This window comes from Oryctolagus cuniculus, chromosome 4 (genome assembly GCF_051225735.1).
Source record: "Oryctolagus cuniculus isolate XC-2025 breed Fujian yellow rabbit chromosome 4, ASM5122573v1, whole genome shotgun sequence".
NCBI classification, from domain to species: domain Eukaryota; kingdom Metazoa; phylum Chordata; class Mammalia; order Lagomorpha; family Leporidae; genus Oryctolagus; species Oryctolagus cuniculus.
Genome location: NC_142870.1, coordinates 70,790,100 through 70,804,220, shown reverse-complemented (window position 1 = coordinate 70,804,220; position 14,121 = coordinate 70,790,100). Strand labels below are relative to the sequence as shown.

General features: G+C 38.1%; 1 protein-coding gene and 1 long non-coding RNA gene across 48 annotated transcripts in view; one reads left to right on the top strand and one right to left on the bottom strand.

The window, feature by feature from the left end:
• The window catches only part of ZBTB20 (zinc finger and BTB domain containing 20), an 873,240-nt gene that overhangs the window by 368,388 nt on the left and 490,731 nt on the right, over positions 1-14,121 (top strand). For 44 of the 47 annotated variants that reach the window (XR_016233099.1, XR_016233101.1, XM_070072132.2 and 41 more), the window contains one exon: positions 10,967-11,039. The gene's annotated coding sequence lies outside the window, so the exon portion shown is untranslated. Of the gene's footprint in view, positions 1-10,966; positions 11,040-12,255; positions 14,092-14,121 lie in introns of those variants that run through there. The other 3 variants (XR_016233100.1, XR_016233103.1, XR_016233102.1) reach the window with 1 other exon arrangement.
• The window catches only part of LOC149127008 (uncharacterized), an 88,176-nt gene that overhangs the window by 21,482 nt on the left and 52,573 nt on the right, over positions 1-14,121 (bottom strand). The window lies entirely within an intron of this gene.

Sequence of the window (14,121 nt, the reverse complement as noted above, 5' to 3'; positions counted from 1 at the left end):
TAAATTGCCTCTCTTACCTCAAGTTTTGATATTTTACTAGATATGCTATTTTCCCTCACTATTTCTTAGCTCTGAGTTAGTTACTGTTTTGACAACACCTAAAGGCATAGGGTTCTTCTATATTCTACTTTATCAAATCAATCCCTTTCAACACAACCCCTGCAGTTGTCTGTTTTTATAACTCAGCCCTGGCAGAACTGTTGTGCAATGGAATTATGCTGCGGGGTTACAAGTGGAGTAGTCATAAACAAACAACATGAGCTCCCATTTATGCTGATTGGTCCACCATAATTTTTTAATTTTTTAATGTGGATCCTTTCAGTAACAAAGTAGTCAGTTTAGGTGTTGAAATTTATGGTCTGTTTCTCTATAATGGGCAAGAAAAACTTACGATGTTTCTTTAGAAAACAAACATTGTTTAATTCTTTTCTTTTAAATACAAGAATCAGAGGCCCAACTGCAGCTGTGTGTGTGTTTATGTGTGTGTAGGATGGAATTGCCCAGGGGGAGTCAAAGTCCAACTGCTGTTGAATGAGTTTCCCTGATGGTTAGATGTATATAAGAATTCCTCTGCTGCTTCTCCCACCACTTTTGCTACAAAATTCAAACGTTTTCATTTATTCGGATTGTATATCTATCCTGAAAATTCTTAGGATTTCATAGTTAGGTTGGACCATGAAGATTGTAAGGGAGGTGGGATAGAGCGATGAGGATGCCAACCTTCTCACATGGGAGATAAGAGACTTTGGGGTTATTTGACAGAACTGACTTGCTAAGAACTTTGGAACCTGAATGAGCTGTGATAAATCTATTCCATGCATCTGTAGAGAACATGTCATTTAGAGTTAATCTCATAAAAAATAATAGCTCAGAAATCTCTCTAAATAGGACCAAAATACTTACTTGGATCAGGCTGGTGTTTACCAACATATTCTCTCACAGTGTCCTATGCCCACCCAGGCTACACTTCTTAAGGAAGTTTCTAAGGAATAAGCTCTTCTGGGATATTAAGTAAATCTTGTAAATCAGGAAGTTCTCGAATAGAAATAGGGAATAATATAAACGGTAGAAATTATTTTTGCTTTATGTGATGACCCAAAATAAAATTCCCTCAAGAATAGATTCTCCTGGGCTGGCGCCGTGGCTCACTAGGCTAATCCTCCGCCTTGCGGCGCTGGCACACCGGGTTCTAGTCCCGGTCGGGGCGCCAGATTCTGTCCCGGTTGCCCCTCTTCCAGGCCAGCTCTCTGCTGTGGCCAGGGAGTGCAGTGGAGGATGGCCCAAGTGCTTGGGCCCTGCACCCCATGGGAGACCAGGAGAAGTACCTGGCTCCTGCCATCGGATCAGCGCGGTGCGCTGGCCGCAGCGTGCCGGCCGCAGTGGCCATTGGAGGGTGAACCAATGGAAAAAGGAAGACCTTTCTCTCTGTCTCTCTCTCACTGTCCACTCTGCCTTTAAAAAAATAAAAAAAAAGAATAGATTCTCCTAGAACATTTAAATTATGAATAGATTTACAAAATCATTTGTATCACATAAAATGAAATAAACACGTAATACCTGCTTCTAGGAATTTTAGAAGTTTCATTTTTCTTCAAAGAGACAAAAAAGGAGATAGGAAAGATCAGCAAACTTTGTGCAGTAAAAATTCTAAATATATGAAGCATTAACCTTAAATATCCTGATACTCTTTTTGTATCAATATAATGTTTCATATTTGCAAAGTATAAAAGTCACCAAAATTCATCTTATGAAAGTGTCATAACAATTCAACTTAACCTAAGGAATCTTTAAAGATAAATAATGTTGGTTTTCTTCGATTTGGAAAATAAGAAATCTAATCCAAAAAATGAAACCATGAAATGAAACATAAATTGCATAAAAGCATAAATTAAGTCTTTGTGTTTTTTTTTTAAAGATTTTATTTATCTTTTTTGGGAAGTAGAGCTACAGAAAGAGAGAGAGAGGTCTTCCTTCTGTTGGTTCACTCCCCAAATGGCTGCTATGGATGGTGCTTCGCCAATCCAAAGCCAGGAGCCAGGTGCCTCCTCCCTGTCTCCCATGCAGGTGCAGGGGCCCAAGCACTTGGGCATTCCTCCACTGCTTTCCCAGGCCACAGCAGAGAGCTGGACTGGAAGAGGAGCAACCGGGACTAGAACCTGTGCCCATATGGGATGACAGCACCGCAGGTGGAAGATTAACCTAGTGTGCCACGGAGCTGGCCCCAAGTCTTTTGTTTTTAAGATTTATTTATTTACTTGAGAGGCAGAGTTACAGACACAAAGGGGGAAACAGAGAGAGAGGTCTTCCATCCGCTGGTTCACTCCCCATTTGTCCGCAATTGCCAGAGCTTGGCAGATCTGAAGCCAGGAGCCAGGAGCTTCTTCTGGGTCTCCCACACAGGTGCAGGGGCCCACGCACTTGGGCCATCCTCTACTGCTTTCCCAGGCCATTGGCAGAGAATTAGATTGGAAGTGGAGCAGCCAGGACTTGAACCGGCACCCACATGGGAGCCGGAGGCAGATACTTAGCCTACTACGCCACAGCACTGGCCCTGCGAATTAAGTCTTAATGATGGAGTGTTTGATGAAATTCCATCACCTTGTAGTAGGAAGTTATCAATTAGAAAATATGTAGCCTATAACAAAGAAGAAACTTAAAAGAGTTTCCACCTCCCATTTATCTTTACATGAGAATATATTTCAAATAAATTTTCAATTTTATTTTTGATTCTATGGAAATATACTCCTCCAATTACTGTCTCAAGTGATGTGAATAAACATTTTTTTCAGCTGTGTTTCTGTTAGGCTTTGCAATTTCTATAACAGAACTTCAACCCTATCCCATCAACTTTATTATTTCTGATATAATTAGCAAAGAACAGCTGTATTCCAATGTTTTCCAGTACTACAATCTAGAATGTACTGTCATCTACTAACAACCAAAGACATAACTTAGAGAAAGAGTATAATTGTATCTGGAAAATTTCCTAAAGGGTGTACAATCCTTCCATTTGAATTTAACATATAGATATGTTCCAAATCCACCTTTGCACTATTCCAGACTTGAGTATTTTCAATCTGATCCAGCAAGAAAGGGAATAGAATTGAGGGGTGAGAGAGGAAATTAATAAGTAAAGAACAGAAATAAATTTGGATTGTAAAGTAAAAAGTAACGCTTAATTGGTAGACAATATGATCTTGTACATGGAAAATCCAAAATATTACACATACACACATGCATGAACTAATAAAGGAGTTCAGCAAGTTAACTAGAAACAAGAACATTGTACAAAATTAAATTATATATATAGTAGCAATAAACCAATTAAGAAAATAATTCTATTCATAATAACAAAAAAAGAATAGTCATTTTTTCAATAAATGAAAAGTTGATCTTAAAATTTATGTGAAGATGCAAAAGATCCAAAATAATTAAAATATTTTTAAAAGGAGAGCAAAGTTAGAAGATGTACATTTACAGATTTTAAAACTTAATACACAAACTACAGTAAAGAAAGAGTATAATAATAGCATATAGATGAACAGAATTGAATTTAGAGTCCAGAAAATAAACCTTTAGGGGATGGTGTAATCTTTTCAATAAATAGTGCCAGATAGTTGATGCTAGCACTATATGAGATACAAATGAATATTCATGGCACTAGGAATATGGGTAAAAGTTACTGTAAATAGTTAACTCATACCATAAATAAAACTTGTTACAAAATGGTTCATGAAACTAAATATAAGAGCTAAAATAATAAAAATGCTAGAAGAAAGGATAGGAGAAAACTGCTCATGACAGTGGATTAAATGCCATTCTTAGATATTTCAAAGCTCGATTTAAAAAAAATGATAATCTGGATTTTATTAAAATTAAAAACTTTTCCATTTGAAAAGACAAGGAAATGATGGGCCAGCGCCATGGCACAGCCAGTTAAGCCTCTGCCTGCAGTGCCAGTATCCCATATAGACACCAGTTCAAGTCTCATCTATTCCACCTCCAATCCAGATCCCTGCTGTTACATCTGAGAAAGCAGTGGAAGATGTCCCAAGTGCTTGGACCCCTGCATCCATGTGGGAGACCCGGATGAAGTGCTTGGCTCCTGGCTAGGCCTGGCCCAGCCCTGGCTGTTGGGGCCATTTGGGGATTGAACCAGGGGATGGAAGATCCCAAACCCCTCTTTTCCTCTCTCACTCTATCTTTCAAACAAATAAATAGATCTTTAAAATGACACAAGTGCTTGGGCCTCTGCACCCATGTGGAAGCCCCAGATGAAGTTCATGGCTCCTGGCTTCTGGCTCCTGGCTCCTGTCTTCAGATCAGGCCTGCAGCCATTCTAGGAGTAAATTGGCAGATGGAAGACCTCCCTCTGCTTCTGTTGCTCCCTCTCTCTCTAACTCTGCCTTTCAAATAAGTAAACAAATAAATCTTTAAATTAAAAAAATCTTTAAATAAAAGGAAATGACAAGCTGTAGACTAAGAGAAAATATCTGTAAAATTTTTATTTTGAAATCAAAATCCAGTAAAGAGTTAAATCTATAATATATAAATAACTCTTCAATTAATAAAAAGACATAACCCAATTAAAATTTGGGCAAAATATTAAATAGATGTTTCATGAAGAAAATACAGGAATGGGGGTTGGCGCGGTGGCTCACTTGGCTAATCATCTGCCTGCGGTGCCGGCATCCCATATGGGTGCTGAGTTCTAGTCCCAGATACTCCTCTTCCAGTCCAGCTCTCTGCTGTGGCCCAGGAAGGCAGTGGAGGATGGCCCAGGTACTTGGGTCCCTGCACCCATATCGGAGACCAGGAAGGGGTGCCTGGCTCCTGGCTTCAGGCCGGCACAGCGCCGGCCATGGCGGCCATCTGGGGAGTGAACCAACGGAGGGAAGACCTTTCTCTCTGTCTCTCTCACACACTGTCTGTATCTCTACCTGTCAAAATAATAAAAAAAAAATAATAAAAATAGTAAAGAAAATACAGGAATGGCTAATAAGCACATGTAAAGATGCTCAGCATCATCAGTCCTTAGCGAAAAGTAAATTAAAGCCATGAGATACTTCGTCACACTTATTGGAATGGCAGTAATAAAGACAGCTATAAGTGTTGGTGAAGATACAAGAAATTAGTATATCCCTACATTGTTGGCAGGGATGTAAAGTAGTACAAGCCATTTTGGAAAATAGTTTGCAGTTTTCTTAAAATAAACTTACTCTTGTGACTCAGCAATTGCACTTCTGGATATCTACAAAAAGAAAGGAAGAAAGAAAGAGAGAGAGAGAAAGAGAAATAGAAAGAAAGAAAGAGAGAGAGAAAGAAAGAGAGAGAGACAGACAGAAAGGAAGGAAAGAAAGAGGAAGGCAGGAAGGAAGGAGGGAGGGAGGGAGAAAGGAAGGGAGGGAGGGAGGGAAGGGAGGGAGGGAGGGAGGGAGGGAGGAAGGAAGGAAAGACACATCCCCCCGGGGCTGGCACTCTGGCACAGCGGGTTAATGCCCTGGCCTGAAGCGCTGGCATCCCATTTGGGCGCCGGTTCTAGTCCAGGCTGCTCCACTTCCGATCCCGCTCTCTGCTATGGCCTGGGAAAGCAGTAGAAGATGGCCCAAGTCCTTGGGCCCCTGCACCCGCGTGGGAGACCTGAAGGAAGCTCCTTGCTCCTGGCTTTGGATCAGCGGAGCTCCAGCTGTGGTGGCCAATTGGGGAGTGAACTATCAGATGGAAGACCTCTCTCTCTCTCTCTCTCTCTCTCTCTCTGCCTTTCCTCTCTCTGTGTAACTCTTTCAAGTAAAAATAAATAAATTTAAAAAAAAAGAAAGAAAACACATCCCCACATGTAGACTTGTATATATGTGAATGAAATAGCACAGTAGTCATAATATTTAAAAATTGGAAGAATCCAAATGTCCATCAAATGATGAATGGATAAATGAAATCTGATGCTCTATCTGTATAATGCAATACTATCATTCAATAAAAGGGCACAGATTGTTGCTGTACTTAAAAAACATAGATGAATCTCCAAAAAGAGATGAGTTATGATAAGTGAGAAAGGCCACTTGAAAGAAACCATATTGTATGATTGCATTTATAAGAACTGTCCAGAAAAGGCAAATTTTTAGAGAGAAAGTTGTTTTCTGGATCTAAGAGTCAAAATGGAGATTAACTGCCTAACAGCGTGAATAATCATTTTTGGATGACAATAATGTTTGGAAAATGTTTAATATTTAAGCAATTCTAAAATTACTTAAAATCACTGAACTGTATGCTCAGTATAAGTGAATTTTATTTATATAAATTATACCTTCATAAGCTGTTAAAAATGAAATTAAACTTAGGTAAGATTAAAAGAAAATTGGCAAACACTTTAATCAAGGTTAACATCTCTGGTGATATGTCATGTTGATATCATGCACTACCTGGTACTACAAGAAGGGCATTACACTTCTTTTGTATTCCATTCAAAAACTCATAATCCCAATGTAATTATTAAAAAAAAAAAAAACTTTAGGAGTAGATGCTGTGGCATAGTAGACTAAGATCCACCTGCAACCCATATGGGTGCCGATTTTTGTCTAGGCTTTTCCTCTTCCAATCCAACTCTCTCCTATGGCCTGGGAAAGCAGTTGAAGAAGGCCCAAATGCTTGGGCCCCTGTACCCACGTGGAAGACCTGGAAGAAGCTCCTGGCTCCTGGCTTCTAATCGGCCCATCTCCAGCTGTTGCAGCCATTTGGGGAGGGAATCAGAGGATGGAAGACCTTTCTCTCTGTCTCTCTCTCTTTCTGTAACTCTCTCTCTCAAATAAATAAATATTAAAAAACGAAAGAAAACTCAGACAAATTGAAATTGAGGAACATTCCACAAAATATCTGACAACACTTTAATACTTCAAGATAATAAAAAAATAAAAGAAGGGGTGAGAGGATGGGAAGAATCACTATGTTCCTAAATTTGTATATATGAAATTGCATGAACTTTTTATTCCTTAAATAAAATTTTTTAAAAAAGGGAAGACTGAGAAATTGTCACAGATCAGAACAATATAAGGAGATGTAGCAATAAAATGTAACGTAGGAGATGTAGTTCCAGACTCCTGAGCTCAGCCTGGCCCAGCCCTGAGTCTTGCAGGCATTTGGAGAGTGAAATATTGGGTAGAAGAAATATCTCTCTCTCTCTCTCTCTCGTGTGTGTGTGTGTGTGTATGTACCTTTCAAATAAAAATAAGTAAATACATAAATACAAACATACATACTTAAAACTAAAAGTGAAAAGGAAAAGTATCTTTTAAAATGATGAAAGCATTATGAGTAGCCTTCCATGCTGGCCATGGACAGGGCTAGTCTCTTTGAAAACTCAAATCTGAACTGTGTCAGAATGAATAAATCACAGAAAGGTGAGTGAACTCTTAACAACCATCTGAGCAACATACAATTGGGCCTGAGCAGTTGGGAGAGCATTAGAAGAAGTACCTGAAGCCGGCGCCGTGGCTCACTAGGCTAATCCTCCGCCTAGCGGCGCCGGCACACCAGGTTCTAGTCCCGGTCAGGGCGCCGGATTCTGTCCCGGTTGCCCCTCTTCCAGGCCAGCTCTCTGCTGTGGCCAGGGAGTGCAGTGGAGGATGGCCCAAGTACCTGGGCCCTGCACCCCATGGGAGACCAGGAGAAGTACCTGGCTCCTGCCATCGGATCAGCGCGGTGCGCCGGCCGCAGCGGCCATTGGAGGGTGAACCAACAGCAAAGGAAGACCTTTCTCTCTCTCTCTCTCTCTCACTGTCCACTCTGCCTGTCAAAAAAAGAAAAAAAAAAAAAAAGAAGAAGAAGAAGTACCTGAATTAACATGGACCTCCTAAACTGGAGTGCTTTGTTGTTCTTTCCTTGATGTTCTGTGACCTGGTGATATCTAACACTCCTGTCTCTGTTAGATTGGTAAATGTTAAATGGTAGAGTGTGGTCAGAACAGTCCTTTGTTTCTAGTCAATGTTAAGATCAGGAATTCCTCATCCACCTTCAGATTTTTGGGTTTTGGAGTCTTTTTTTATTTTTAATTGAGGCTTTCTTGGTAGCCTTCTGACTTACAGGATAGGCTACTGAAATATAATGCATTTTCTACTTTTCTGGAAAGCCATTCAGAATATTTAACTTGTTCAGAAGGAACTACTCTTTGGGCTAAAGGATGTCTGCCGAGGGAAGCTTCTTCCAGGCTTTGTAATTTGCATTGATTACTGAGCTGTTTCTCAGTGCATCACTGGATGTTGGCTGTCATCTATAAAGTCTTAAATAGTTTTGTCCTGATTAAAGAAGCCTGGCACTGTTTGTCTGTTTTAATAATGATTGAGATTGATCTGTGTGATTAAAAAAAATTTAAGATATTTGGGAACCTGTAGTGTCAGGACTAAGTTATTACTGATGACACATCCTCTGCAAATCTACTGTTTTAAAAATGGATTCCATGCACAATCATGAAGTTAGAAAAATCACAACCAGGATTTTGAAAAGTAGACAATAGCACCAAAACTAAGGTCTTGATCATAACTTCCTACTACTTCATCTCATTTGACATGCCCTCAGAATATTTCACCTCCTCATGACCAGTCTTCAAAGCAGTTTCTGAATTAATGATTTGTTCATGAAGCGGATATGAAGAGGAGCAGTAATCATATCAAAGACAACTGGTCTCACTTCCAGGTCCATCTTTGGGCCAAGATATGTAGTCGCCAACAGTGAATTGGCGACTGTATTTTTTGAGTCCTGGCGCAAAGTAAGATCCATCTGTTTTGCCCAGCCGTTTGCCTGAGTGCCACAAAATGGTTCTGTTATTAGTCTTATTTGTGGTCCTATTTGAGGTTAGGTATAATGTAAATAAACTTCAGTCCTCCCTGGGATGAATGCAGCATAAGAATTAAAAGTAGTGGTGTTGGTAATGGTAAGTGATGTTGCGTCTCCATTTTCTCAATTTCTCTGTTTTCTTTGGATTGGGAAACAGACATTTAAGAATGAGTTTGTCATCTGGAAGGATAGTTGTGACCAAGTTTCCCTCAACAGGATACAAGATGTTATTTTTGAGCTTCATTACCCTCAGCAAAGGGAAAAAAGAGAGAGAACGAGAAAGGGGGGAGAAAATAAGGAAAGAAAGTGAAAGTAGGAAAGAAAGGGAGAGAAGAGAAAGGTCAATAAGGAGAAGGAAGAAAGATGTAAGGGGAGGAGAAAAATGTAACTTAATTGATTGTTTGTTCATGGAATTGATTTTATTGTTTGGAACAGATAGTTCAATTCACTCAACATCTGGTGACATGAGGAAACAGAAACTGACTGATTGAGCTGAACTGCCAGTTGTCAGTTAAATATTTTATATACCAATATTCAGTCTAGTTTAGATCATGTTTTCCTGTCTAGGCTGGACAGTGAATCAGTTTCCTTAACAATATTTTATTGGTGAGTAGAATAGCACAGGTTGGTGGTTGGTTCAGATTTATCTAGAGGTGGGCAGTTTTTATATTTCTGAATCATTTATCAAGGATTATTGTTATTCCATATAATTTCTAAGCACAAGTTATTTTTGTCAATTTCTTTTATGAATGCTTTGTTGCCTTATAAGGAAATATACGCACTCCCATTTTCTCATTCAGTTGTCCCTGGTGACGCCTCCATAATTTCTGTCTTTACTCTAGTGCATTTTCAGTCTAATTCAGGCATGTGAGAAGCAGGGGGAAAAGTTTAGCCAATTTCTGTGATTTTTTATAAAAAATATAATCCCATTCATGGGTGAATTTAGTGTGAAGCTGAGCCAGTTTGCATTTAAAATCTATGTACATCAAATAGATCTGTTACTCAAAATATACTTCCATACATTTCAAGGGAAGAAGAAAATAGATTCGCAAGTGAACCTGCTGAATTTTCTAATAATAAGTGTAGTTTAAGAAGTGATTTATGATTATGTTCTCATATATAAAAACATTAAAATATCACTGTAAATTATGTAAAAATTGGTATAAAATACCATGTATAGTGCTGTAAATTTATAAAAGTATATACTGACATGCTATAAGATAAGATACATATGTTATTTCCATGCTACATTTTAAACAATGAATTGCTTTCTAAATCCTGTTGTGTCAGTTATTTGGATCTAAAAATAGGGCTGACTTAATCAACTGTGTGTTTTTTTCTATGAAACTATTACCTTATTTATAGATGGTGTTGTTTGCAAAAGAAAAGATTAAAAAGTAGTATGACATTTTAATCCCAAATATTTATAACATACTTGGAGGTCTTAATGCCTGGACTCTTAATTTGAAGATAAAAATACATGTTAAAAAAATGACCAATGCAGCTGCATTTATTTACACCAGGAGGTCTTGTTCAAACACCTGTAGCTGCGTGTGTCCAGATGTGCAGTGTGATATGTGATGAGGCACGTGAAACCCATACTCGACGGCAGTGTCCATTGTGTTTTCCTCAGCTACCTCGGCTTCACCATCTGCCTCGCCACCAAGTCAATCATCTGAAAGTAGCAGAGCTAGCATTTTTTTCTGATTCTATTTGAAGTCATAATTTTTCTTTAACATCTGAATTCAGAGCCATAGATTTTCTTCTTTATTCTCTGACTATAGCATTTTATGCAATCTTTATGTGGTAAAATTGTTATTTATGAGGTTTTTTTTTAATCAGATAGAATATAGCTAAAATTCAGAAACATTGAGTTTTTAGTCATATCATTATGAAGTCCTTAACATGGAGGCATATTTTGTTTTTCAGAATTGCTTTTTTTTCCTCTTTAGATCCTTTTCTTTTCATTAAAACACTACGCTGGGAAGAGGGTTTTTTCCCCCCTTAACAGGGGGAAAAAAAGCCACGCTTGACTGATAATGCATTGCTTTGGATGGTGAAACATTATGAAAGTTTAATTTTTAATTAAATCTGAAATACCAATTATAACTGAAAGAGATTTTAACCTGTTTCTTTTCAGACTGCCTGAAGTTACATTTAGAGACTGAAATCACAGCACCTTAAAAACAAAAGATTGAGCTGCACTGTGTTCTGTAAGTTGAAGCTTCCTTAACCTTCCTCTGTATTTTTGTGACCAGCCCATTAAAGAACAAAACATTGGTAACATAGTAACCAGACATGAGCTAAAATTTGAATGTCCCTGTAGAAATACATATTTGAATGATTTTCTTCTTTTTATTAAAAAAAAAGTTGTTAGGCTCAATATTCAGTATTTCTTTTCTAGCCAACCGAAATTATGAATTTTTTTTTTGAATTTCATTAGGGAGGGTGTCACCCACTGTGAATCAGCACGGTGACATCCACTGTGTTTGGAAAAATTCTTGCTTTTATTTTACTAGTCTCACTGAAAGTACAAGAGGATTTTTCAGGGAATCAAAGTAGATTCCATTTTTCTTTGTGATGTCATTAGAAATTTTTAGCCTCTGTGACACTAGAAATGGAGAGAAAGAAAGTTCATGATGACATCACAAGATTCTGTTGCCTTGAGGACTTTGGGCAAAACTCAGTAAAATGCATAATTCCCTTGTGTGCGTGTGTTCCCCATTCTGCTACGAAGCAGTCAAAATAGCACATCTTATGTCTTCCCGTGAGCTACAAGGCTGTCTCTCAGAGCCCCATTGTTCCATAAATGCATGTCAGAGTCTACCACAGTCTGGTCTACCCTTATTTAGCTGCTGTTTTGTCAATGTACTTGGAAGAACAATTAACATTTGGGATTTCAATGTCTGAATAACAGGCAGTGAATAGAACCCGAGCATATAAAAGATTCTGACGCCCAGGGTAAGAAAACAGAAGCTTATAGTTGGTGGAGGCAAAAAGAAAAGCATTTAATGCTGCTCTCAAAGGTTGTGAAATACTACATGGAAAGTCAGTCTGTTTTTTTTTTTTTTAATTTTAGATCAAAATGTACATTTTGGTAATGAAATCCAGAAGCTTATGACGTCTTCCTAAGTTTTGCAGTTTAATTGTTGCAAGGTCTTTCACTAGAAGGTCTTAAAACACTTAAGCTTCCCTTGTTGGGCTGCCAGATGCAGGGAATACTGCGTCACAGTTTTCAGTGTCACAGTCCAGCAGAGTATACTAAAGGTGGTTCAGACAATCTTCAATTTTCACTTTGGTTCACTGCACTCTTTCATTATTGACTGTAGTTCTGGTGTGTTGACTGTAGACAGTCCTGCAGTTGTTTAAATGTCTCTGCCTTTTGTCTGAATTCCTGCTAAGTTCATTTTTTTTTTTTTTTTTTTTGAGGGATGATGCAGAGATAGAGCAAGACCTCCACACTGTCAGCGGGTCTGGGGAAACAGAGGGAACTTTGGCAGCTGCGTATGTTGCCAACTGAGCGCACTGACTGGTTGGCGTAGTGAATAAATGATAGTTATTGTTACCTTTGTCATAACCACAACAGTTCAAGCAAGACTGTAAGATTCCTAAGAGCAGGGCTCTTTCTTATTTTTGCAATTCCCAGCACTTGGCACCATAATAGGTAATAATAAAATAGTTGTTGTTATTGGTACAATTATAAAATATATAAAAAATCTTAAAGTTAGGACTCATTTTTTGCAGAAAATATTTATTGTAAGGAGAGGTTGATGAAAGTTTTTGACAGTCAGGAAGACAATGATAAAGGGATTTGCCAAATAAACTTCTATTCATCTTAGGAATCAGTTTCCCAATCTTCTACCTCTTTAGCCTTACACTGCTTTCTCCCAACCACAATAAGATATACCACTCACACTACATCCTTTTGTCTGTGAAATGCTCTTCAGTAATTTTCCATTTAAATTGTATGTCAGATATCCCTTGCATTTTGGCTCAAAAGCTGAATCTATCGGACACCTGGATAGATAGAGCTCTACCACTTCAATTTTTCTTCTTACCATACAATGAGTTGTTAGTCAAAAAACCAAAGAGTGGAACAATAAGACAAGATATACAAGAGTGATTGGGTCAAGACATGTAATGATTAGTGTTTCTAGAAACTGGGGATGTAAGAAATTACCAGGAGCAGAATTTACTTTGAGTATATTAAAGCTAGGACTATGCTAATAAGCATTAAGACCACAGTATTCTTTAGAACACAAAACCATTTGACCCCTTCTAAGTCCAGCTCCCTCGTTTTATTGTTTTGTTTTGTTTTGCATAAAGTTCTTGGTCCCTCCTCCCTACACCACTTTTAAAATTTATTTCCAAAAGGGATCCCTTCATTTTTATTAAATCAGCTTCTGGTGATGCAAATTAAGACTCTCATAAAACTTAGCCTCTGAGGCAAAACTAAAATGATAGAATTTGGGCCTAGTGAATTGTACTGTTATCATGTTGAATAACATTTAAGAACATCAAAGAAGTTTATGAAAACACTTCACATTTTTTAAGATTAAAAAATTGAAGTGAAAGGGATTTAAGGGCAGAACATCATCAAACATTACAGTTGAAAACGGATATAAGAAATAAAATCCAATCACCTCATTTTGAAGCAAATAAATTGAGGTCCAGGGTAGGGCATTCAGGCTTACACAGTGCATATTGACTAACCACACAGATCATCCTTAGACATCTTGACTTAAGAGTAAACCCAAATTTAGACCCTGAGACTCTACTCTTTCCCCTACATTCAGGGCCTGAGCAGTGTTTCCTGAGGAACAAATAGCCCTGGACTCATTTATTGAGATCAGTTGATCTGTAGTCCCTGCTACCAGTAGTCTGAAATTCATACATAAAAGAGTTTTTTGAAATCATTAATCATTATCAAGAAAGATTTTTCCACTTTTCCTGTACATATTTATATCATGCCTTTGGTTGTATAATGAGTCATATAGAGGCAATTTATTTGGATCACTTAATGTTCTTTATGATGATTTAGAAAATGGACAGAAGACCATTAGAAACTTTAGTAGTTTAATTGGGCTTACAGGCACGATGAAACCAGTAATCTGAGCAGAGCCATTGTGACATGGAATTCAGACATCCCAAGAGTGTGCATCATGCATAGTGTCAGAATGTCACTGTTGCCAGGGGTCATTTCCATCAAAGAAAAATTGTTCCAAGTCTGAAAAAATGAAATAAACTTTAATAATTTAAAATGAATTACTTGCCCTGGTAATTTATTTCACATTG